This window comes from Gadus morhua, chromosome 8, assembly GCF_902167405.1.
Source record: "Gadus morhua chromosome 8, gadMor3.0, whole genome shotgun sequence".
Taxonomy (NCBI): domain Eukaryota; kingdom Metazoa; phylum Chordata; class Actinopteri; order Gadiformes; family Gadidae; genus Gadus; species Gadus morhua.
In genome coordinates, this window is record NC_044055.1 from 21,077,392 (window position 1) to 21,087,240 (window position 9,849).

At 48.5% G+C, this 9,849-nt stretch overlaps 1 long non-coding RNA gene across 1 annotated transcript in view; it reads right to left on the reverse strand.

The window, feature by feature from the left end:
- Positions 1-7,077: 7,077 nt before the first annotated feature.
- Positions 7,078-9,849, reverse strand: part of LOC115549027 (uncharacterized) — a 3,083-nt gene continuing 311 nt past the window's right edge. Inside the window, exons 1-3 of the long non-coding RNA XR_003977686.1 lie at positions 9,327-9,849; positions 8,865-8,964; positions 7,078-8,627 (exon numbers count right to left, since the gene is read on the reverse strand). The exon at positions 9,327-9,849 is cut by the window's right edge and continues 311 nt beyond it. This is a non-coding gene — a long non-coding RNA (uncharacterized LOC115549027). The remainder of the gene's footprint in view (positions 8,628-8,864; positions 8,965-9,326) is intronic.

Sequence of the window (9,849 nt, forward strand, 5' to 3'; positions counted from 1 at the left end):
CTATCCTCTGCTCGGCTCTCAGATCCTTTGGGTCCGACACTGGCAAACCAAGGGGAACGAAAACACACCAACCCGGGGAGGAAGGAGAGGAGGAAGCGTGCGGCGTGCCTCGCTTGCGTCCGTGCGCTGGGCTCTCCGTTGTTCCTCTGGCAAATCTTCTCCAGGCTCCCTCTCACGCTGGCGTCTCCCCACGGCCTATTGTCGTTGCCTGCCCACCAAGAACTAATGACTGGCGGCCTAGCCCTATGCACTGCTGTGCTTCCCCTCTCGTGTGTGTGTGTGTGTGTAGCCTTTCCCTGTGGCTAAAGAGGGGGGATGGATGGATGGTAGGGAGTGTTTGGGGGTAGAAAGGATTTGAGAAATTATATACTCTCTGCTGTAGTTTCAGAGACTACTAATTTAATTAAGATTGGAGGGGGAAAAAAAGGAGAGGAGACTGGGGGAGGTGTCGTTTGGCCGCTCCACTAAATGTTTTTTGGAAGCCGGTGGACGATATCCACTCTTGGTCCTACTATTGGTCGAATATTTCTACCAATTCCTTCCTGTTTTAGCTTCTCTGTGTTTCTGTGGACCTGTGTGTGTGTTTTGGTGTGAGAGAGAGAGAGAGAGAGAGAGAGAGAGAGAGAGAGAGAGAGAGAGAGAGAGAGAGAGAGAGAGAGAGAGAGAGAGAGAGAGAGAGAGAGAGAGAGAGAGAGAGAGAGAGAGAGAGAGAGAGAGAGAGAGAGAGAGAGAGAGAGAGAGAGAGAGAGAGAGAGAGAGAGAGAGAGAGCTAGCAAGGAAGAGAGGGAGGGAGGGAGACAGTGTGCGCAGAGGGGGAGGGGATAGTCTGTGTGTGTGTGTGTGTGTTAGTGTGTGTGTGTGTGTGTGAGGGGGGTGTGTGGGTGCGCGACTGCGTGCCTCCGTTGGTATGTGTGAGTGTGTGCAAGCGTGCGTGTGTGTACTCAGGGATTTGACACTGCTATTCAAGCCCTGCCGTTACCATGGTGACGGCTACCTTATATGGCCATCGGAGTCAAAGAGCACAGAGTGTGGGCTGTGTGGGTTAGCGCACGTACACACACACACACACACACACACACACACACGCACACACACACACACACACAAACACACAGGAAACGCATCTCTCTCCCTTCTGAGATGCAAAGATCATGACCCCAAGGCCAGAATCAAAACCACCATGACAACAGCATGAGATTACCCAGAAGCCCCCTGGCCAAACCGTAGGAAGACAAGCCCTGCACTTTGTCTCTGCATCTTAACAACACATTCCACGTCCAACATACAGTTACCTTTCCCTACGTCAGTTACCTTTCTAGCCGCTGCGCACAACACAAACTGTGGTTTTTTTTGTTTGATATTTATGTAGTTGTTTATTTGTATTTATTGTTGGTGCTTTTTTAGACAGGTCAGTGAAGATTGACAGAAAAGTGGACTGGGAGAGCAAAAATTACATTTTCCAATTCAACACAATTTCTGAGGCTTCAAGTTCCACTACGTCCCTCTGGCTGCTCCTCTGCCAATTTCTAGCAGTTAGTGGACTCTCCAACCAGGGGAAACATAGCCTGGACCTTCTGTATGCTAATGTTAAGGAGGCATAAAGCTCCATAGCCCACCCTCTCTTTGGGAGATCGGACTACAGTCTGGTCCACCTCCAGCCCGTGTATAAGCCCCCGGTCCACAGACAACCTGTAATGACTAGGACTGTGAGGAGATGGTCCAAGGACACCAACAGGGCTCTGCGGGGCCGCATTGATCCAACAGACGGGGGAATGCTCTGCAATGCGGACAGAGAGGGCATTGGTGAGCTCACGGGTAACAGCGAACTTCCTTCTTCTGCCGTACCCACAGCGATTGTACGCCACAACAACAGCCCCATGGTCACCAGAGACCTCAAGGTCCTCTTGAAGGACAAGAAGAGAAACTTCAGGGAGGAAATCCCCCAGTCGAAGCCTACCCCCTCCGATCCCTTAAGAAATACAAACTCGCCTCTGAAAAGGGTGGCCGTACTTAAAATACAAAAAAACAACCCCACACTCCATTGTCTACACACCTCCCTAGTGTCAACAGTCCCCCCCCCCCCCCCCCCCCCCCCCCCCCCTCCATCCCGGCGCCTGGGGTGGCCTTGGTGTGGGTGTGTCACTGGACTTTGGTCGTTTCAGGGCTGTCTGGACGGGCTACTTATGGCTTGCCAGCTGGGCCGATGTGGTGGCCTCTGGAGGAGGCCAGAGGGCCCTTACAGCACTCGGCAGGGCCACCCTCCACAAGGGCCTCAAGATATTTTCCTCATCCACGTCCCCGAGCAGGGAGCCTGGGTTGCTGTGTTGGCTGGCAGAGGTGTGGCTTGGCCTGGGCAGGTGGTTCCGAGGGCCTGCCAGCCACAGAATCCGCTCCTGGCAGTCGCTCTGCTGCTTCCTCTCCTCCGCTTGGCCGCGGCAGAGACAAGAGTCAGTCGTCGGGGGGCAGTGCTGGGGGACGGCTGTCAAACGGACTGGAGTCCAATCCGTTTGACTCAGGCCAGGTGAGGCTGCTTAAGGCTGCCGCGGACCACAAACACAACACTCTTCTTCAGACGATTTGACGGTGTGTGGGCAGTCCCCTCCTGCCCCCTCAAAGTCCTCAGAAGACCCGTGGGCTTTATCAGTGAGAGGAAGGAGGCTGAGTGAAGGGGCGTGGACTCCTCTGTGGAGAAGGTCAGTGCAGAGTGCTTTCTGCAGAGAACTCCGGTCCTTCGATGCGGTAGCGTGCTGAGAATGTTCTCCTAGACTATGGTAGCCATCGCTATTTATTTGCCATTGTGTGCTGGGTAAGCAGGGCGAGGTCAATCGGCGCAAGCAGAACGGATAAGCTGCTCAGGAAGGCCGGCTCTGTGCTGGGAGCGAGCTTGGTTCTTTGGTGGTGGAGCAAGAGAGGAGGACGCTGTACCAAGTCCAGAGCCGATTGGACAATGACTCTCACCCTCCAGAATGTGCCGGTAACACCAGACTGATAAAACGCTCGCCATAACGCCACAGGAAATCCTTTCTGCCTGTGGCAATCAAATTGCACAACTCATCTGCCTCGGGCAGAGAGAGGGACAAGAGGCCGCCAGCGCTGCTGAGGAGGTTCCAGCCTCTCCTTCAGCTCTGTTCTGCTCTGTTTGTTGACATCGCACTACACATTCCCCTTTGTTGACATCTACCTCTTTTTATCTGCATCCCAGTCAATTGTTGTTGCTTTCAGTTACACCTCCCTGACTTATGCGACACCATGATTATATTTAAGCAATAGATCACGCCAGGCACACGTTGTCCGGCCCCGACGCGCAGCGGAGGGCCGGCGACCCCCTTCACAGTGGTATAATGAGCACATGCCACTGACTGAAGTGATCTATTGCTTTTATACTACGGTTACTGTTATGGCGAAACGAAAGTCATAGACACACTACATTTAAAAAGAAACCAAGAAAGTCAAAGTAGCCGTTTTATTAAAGACTACCAAAAAGTAGTCCCTCCTGGCTGCCGCTATGCATCGACGGTCGCTATGCAACACACTTTAGCGACCCTCCGAGAGAAGGCTCCGATAGGGCGGTTCGCCGGCAATTTATCCTATGGAGCAGTTCACTCGCCGTGTGCCTAAGCTTTCGTTAGTCATCATCCAACATATGTTTTACTTTGTAACTGTTTCTACTTCCAGGCGCGGAGTGATATGCAAACTTTCACAAAATGATTGGGCGTCATAGCAGTTATGTATACGCTCATTATACAACCGTTTGGAACCAATCAGATCGCTGGATTTAGGTCCCCCGTTGTATAATGTGTAATAACAGAGACAATAATGTCATGGGCAAAATTACTGAACATTTCAATCTAACCATTTACATTAATTATACTTTGGATAGAATCTCTACATGCATAGCTTTTTGAAATTGTCTAGTATTTGGATATTGTGTATTTAAATTTGCACCTTACCATTGACCGGTAATGTACAGCCCTTACTGTGTCTCTTACTTGTGGCCTTGTGTATTTTGGAATTGCTACTGTTAACTAGTTAACATAATTATTTATGATACCCTTACCTGTCTTACCTTTCTATAAGACTACTGAACTCCTAAGCTACTCAGCTCACCACTATGACACTTTATAACTTGCCACACGTCTGTTTACATTTTACATTTATTTAGTTTTGCATTTAGGTCTCTAATCTCCTACTTGTGTTCCTCTTATACACGTACTTTTTATTATTATTACTATTATTATTATTATTTTTTTTTATTATTTAAGTCTCAGCTTTCCTACTTGTGTTTCTCATAAACCTTTACGTTCTCTTATATTGCACTGTTGGAGGATCCCAAGTCTAAAGAATCTCATTGCCAGCGACTGCTCTGTAATTGTTGTGCATATGACAATAAAACCATCTTGAATTTTGAATCTTGAATCTGTCAACTTTTTGGCTGTACTTATTGTTATTGAACCTACCAATGATACTTTGCCATTGTTTCTTTGTATATTTGCACAATATATGTTTCCATCTTCCCTACTTTGCAGTACTGCAGCAGCTCCACACTAATGTCTCTCTGCTGTGGATGAATAAAGTAGTATCTAATCTAATCTTTGATAGAAGGAACCCACCTGAGTCTCTGCCAGGCAAATGGCCCTCATTGTTCCCCCCTAGCAAAAGGAGTCAAACAATCCCTGGCAGTCCATCCTGGTACTCTTATTCGTCGTATTTGTAGAGTAAGACAGGAGGGTCTGGGAGAGAGAGGGAAAGGCATGCAGCAAAGGACCACGGGCAGAAATCAAACCTGGGTCGCCGCGGTAAGGACTGGGCCATAATGGTACGCACTCTCCCCGGTGAGCCACTAGGGGCGCCCCGTATTCGTGCTTTTAAATAATACGAATAATATCTTGATCAGGCCAAGTGAACTCCAGTGGTCATGGCTGTCAGAAGGCCGCCTGTCCTGGTGCTTTGGAGAGGACATTTTGATTTCTGCTCGAGGTCACAAAGCTCAAGCTGACCTTCACACCTCGGCCCCCCCACGCCCACGCGGCTCGGCTCCGGCTTCCAGGGTCGAACGCAGATAAAGCTCTGCGGCAACACGGGGACATAAAACACGAGCAGGCCAGGGGTAGCCAGCCGGTCGTCGGGGGGGGGGGGGCTTTTTGATTGCACCTGGCTCCACTGAAGTTGCAATCTCAGAAGCGCAGTCTGCTCTGAGATGAAAGTGACTGAGAACCTCCCCCAGAGCAATGTGTTGCTCTTATCTAGAGAATGTTAACAGAGGTATCTGGAGGTATTCTAAACCCCTACACACACACACACACACACACACACACACACACACACACACACACACACACACACACACACACACACACACACACACACACACACACACACACACACACACAACCCCCCTTTTAATACATTCCAGAGTTTTAAGAAACTACCCCCTTCTTCTTCACAAGCAGTGTCTGTATGCTATGCATGACACTGCAACATTGTCCCTGCTATTGTTCCCCTAAAGACTCATTAGAGGGGTGTGTGTGTGTGTCTGTGGGTGGGTGTGTGTGCACAAGCCTGTGTATTGAATGGCGACCCCTTTAATTAGGCCTATTTGACCGGGTATTGTGACTTTTTACTTTGTTGGAAAAGATTAGGCTAATTCGATAATGGGTTTGTGTACGTGTGTGCACATCTACATATGTATATGTAAGACATGTGAACCAAAGAAGGAATGGATGAATGGAGAAAGAGCCAGAAAGATCACCTAGAGTGAGAGAAACAACGGACGCAACCATGTTTTTGGCTTGGAATAAAACAATGCATTGTGGGAGATGTTAGGGTTGTTGTGTTTGGTGGAGTTGGAGGTCAGAAACCCTGGCTTCATGCTCAGCGTGTGTAACTGCCACATTCCAGTATGCCAGCATGTTGCCATTATAACATGACAACAGCACATTCCTAACCCCCCTACACACATGCACACACACGCACACACATCACAAAAACACAACCAGCACATACCAATGGTTGCCAGCATTTTCCAACTACAATATAGAGCTCTTTAACTGACCAAAGCGTCATACATAACTTACTAATTATAAATAAATAAAAATTATCTGGTCAGACACACAAAAAAAAAGGCAATATGCATATTTGATTACCTGAACTGACCGGCTTTCAGGCCAAATCATGTGTGTTCCATTGTCAATTTTATTCTGTATGGTCATTGGTCAGATCGGTAGTACAAAAAGAGTTACCGTGAAGTAAAAAAAACTTAAATCAATAAAAATAGCAACAGCAGCTTGCTAGGTTTCATATGAAATGATGACAGATAGGTCACGTTATTTATGTTGAACATGGAGGGTAAATGGGTGGATCTGACATGCACAGGCCCCGGGAAGGGTCAAGTGATGCAACTTGTTGCAAAAATAGGAAATATAAAGTCCAAACAATGGCTTGCAACGTTGGAATGTAGAGTTAAGTCACTCTCTGGCTAAAGTTTCCTTGTGGTCCATGTTGATGTGCCTGCATTACAGATCTCTCTGGAAATAGCTTTGGTTTCACCCACAGGCATACTATTCCTTTAAAGTATGACCCCCTAGCTCAGTTCTTCACCCTTCTATACCTCACTCACTCCCATCCAGTTGATAAGTTGTTCAAACCGACCAATAGATTAACAAGTGTAGGTTAATTTCAATGCAGAAATGCCTTTGGAATTGTTTGATTTTTTATGCATGCATTTCTTTTTTTCTGAGAGTTTGTTGTGTGCACGTGTGTGTGTGTGTGTGTGTGTGTGTGTGTGTGTGTGTGTGTGTGTGTGTGTGTGTGTGTGTGTGTGTGTGTGTGTGTGCACAGAGAGAACAGAGAGAGAGACAGAGCACTGTGGAGGGGGTGACCTTTGACCCAGTCTCTGGCACCCGGCCGCCCCTGTGAGAGATGCAGAAAAGCATCACTGTAAATGAAGTATGTCAAGCTGCCCACAAGCGCTCACCCACAGCCCTGGGACACATCAAACACACACACACACACACTCAAACATGCATGCACTCATACGCACACACACACACACACACACACACACACACACTGAGTATGGCAGAATTCTTACTCTATCACATAACAGGGAATATAATAGGATGCTTTTAGATTATTTATTAAGTTAACTAAATACAATTATCTATAAAATAAATGTAATAAGCTAAGCCAAGCTCATTTCTTATCAAGCTAAGATATGACAAGAAATGCTTTTTAATGCTGGATATATCGACACTACTACATTAGCATCAGCACAAAACCCAATGCCTCCGAGTAATCCACATATTTATTCCTCGTCTAATAAGCTTACACCCACACATCTGACCTGAAACAGAGGCTAAACTGGAGCCAATGTCGTTTCTGTTTTTTAAAGAGAGGATTAGAACAATCCTCCCGAATGAGGAACAACACGAACAGTGTGTGACCTAATCCGACCCGTCGGCCCGGCTCGTCCGCCCCGGTCTGCGAGCCGGGGAGCATCGGGCTAGTTAGTGGGAAAGGTGTTAACCTTGAGGGGTGGGAACAATTATTTACATATTATTTGAAACAATGCGTCTGCCTAAAACCACCTGTACCACCTCCAACCCCCCTACTGTCTCCACCGACGCCCCCTGCTCGCCTTACACAGGACTAGGGGCTTAGTGTTGGGGGCTGCAGGAGGCTGTTTGTTGATCTAGCGGTGTCTTTCCTTATTGGGGTCAGAGGTCCCCAGGGTTGTTATGGTTAGAAGAAACATTGACATGGAGGCATGGCCTGCAGAGCGCTGGGCCCTATAGGTCAGTGGGAGAGAGAGAGGGGGAGAGAGAGAGAGAGAGAGAGAGAGAGAGAGAGAGAGAGAGAGAGAGAGAGAGACAGAGAGAGAAAGAGAGAGAGAGAGGGATAGAGTGATCATGTGGACGCCTTCCCTGTGGTCCTAATCTTTACTTCCTCTCTCGTGTCACGCCATCTAAATGAAGCCCACCCCCCATCTTATGCATGGATGACTGGGATTGGGCTAGAATTGGGGCCGACACTTTTTTCCTGCGCTGAAGTTTCTGCTATACTAACAAGCCAGAGTACAAAACATTAATCTGGTTCATCAACAAAAAAAGTGCTCCATTTGCAAACTGACCCAGGTCATTTCATCAATGAAAATGTAATACATTTCTACTATACAATCATTTGGGGGAAACCTTTCACAAAAAGCACCACAACAATAAACCAGAGCTTCATATTTTAACCAGAGCTGAACTGACAAACTGGGACAAGCATCCCTCACGTCAGAATACGTGTAAAAGCGGGTCAGCCTCATCGTCACGGCAGCAGCAGCCCAGCAGCAGTTGGGCCCTGACTCCAGACCAGGTGGTGAGCAGCAAGTTCCCAGCCCCATCTGCAGATGGGAAGGAGCGCTTTACTTCAATTAATCAGGAGGCTGCTCTGTATCACCAGCCTTTCTCTCGCTCTTCATCTTCATCTTCCTCTCGGTCCTCCCCCCCCCCCCCCCCTCGTCTTCCTCTCCTCCCCAGTAACAGCGGCCTCATCACGCACGGATGGCCATCAAATGTTTTGACTCGCAGTGACAGCCTCTCTCTGAGACCGGCCCGACCTCTGACCCCGAGGAATGGACGAGCCTGGAAACAAAAACAGTGGGTCTTTTGTGCACGAGTCAAAGGGAAAACATCTGCCACAACCAGGGGAGAGGGAGGGGCTGGGAGGGGGAGGGGGAGGGGGAGGGGGAGGGGGAGGGGCGAGGAGGGGGGGGATTGGTGGGTATGACGTTTCGCGGAGGCGTTCGCCTTTTAGCCCCTGAAGCACTTGGTGCCGTGCGAGAGGTTGTGGCAGTTTAGTCAGGATTGTTTACTTCTTACCACCTTCATCTTCATTATCCTCATCGTCGTCTTCGTCATCTACGCGGTCGTCAACTCTTTTGGTTCATGTTTGTATGTGTACCGGCATCATCACCATCATCTTCAAAACATTAGCCACATCATCATCATCATCATCATCATCATCATCATCATCATCATCATCATCATCATCATCATCAGCGGGTTGGCTGGTAACCGGAAAGTTGCTAGTTCGATCCCCGGCTCCTCCTAGCTTGTTGTCGAGGTGCCCCAGGGCAAGACACCTCACCCTGACTACTCCTGACGAGCTGGCTGTCACCTTACGTGGCTGACACCGCCGTCGGTGTGTGAACGGGTGTGTGTATGAATGGATGAATGTTAGGAAATATTGTAAAGCGCTTTGAGTGGCCGCTGGTTAGAAAAGCGCTGTATAAATGCAGTCCATCTATCATTTACCATCACCATCAACAGCTTCATCCTCACCATCCATGTCCCTCCCTCATGATCTCACGTCGTATCGGTGAACGTCCTGACCGCCAAAATCATCATCAGCATCCGCCCTCATATCACCCTCGCCCCCACCTTCATCATCATCATCGTCACTGTCCCCATGCTGACAGCTTGGTCCGTCTAGCGGAGGTCTGGGTACGGCGTCTCTTGTCCGTGTGGAGGAGCCGTGGATTAGAATAAGCTGATAAATGAGCAGCGTATCAATCTGCGGTGTGTCCCCGCGGTGCCAACCCAGCAGCCTGTTTTATCAGCGCACCACAGGGACCTGGCAGCTACCCCTCTCCTCCAACAGTACCCCGCCCCTCAAGGGAAGACAAGAGACATTCAGGACTAGAAATGGAGCTCCACTGGACTCTATTCGAGCTAGAGTCGACATTTTTTATTTACCGCTTTAAGACAGAACAACTGCAGTGTGTATTATTAATACGATCCAAATGGCAATTATCTTATAAATTAGTAAGGCTGAAGTACTAAAGTGTTTTTAATGTAATTCATT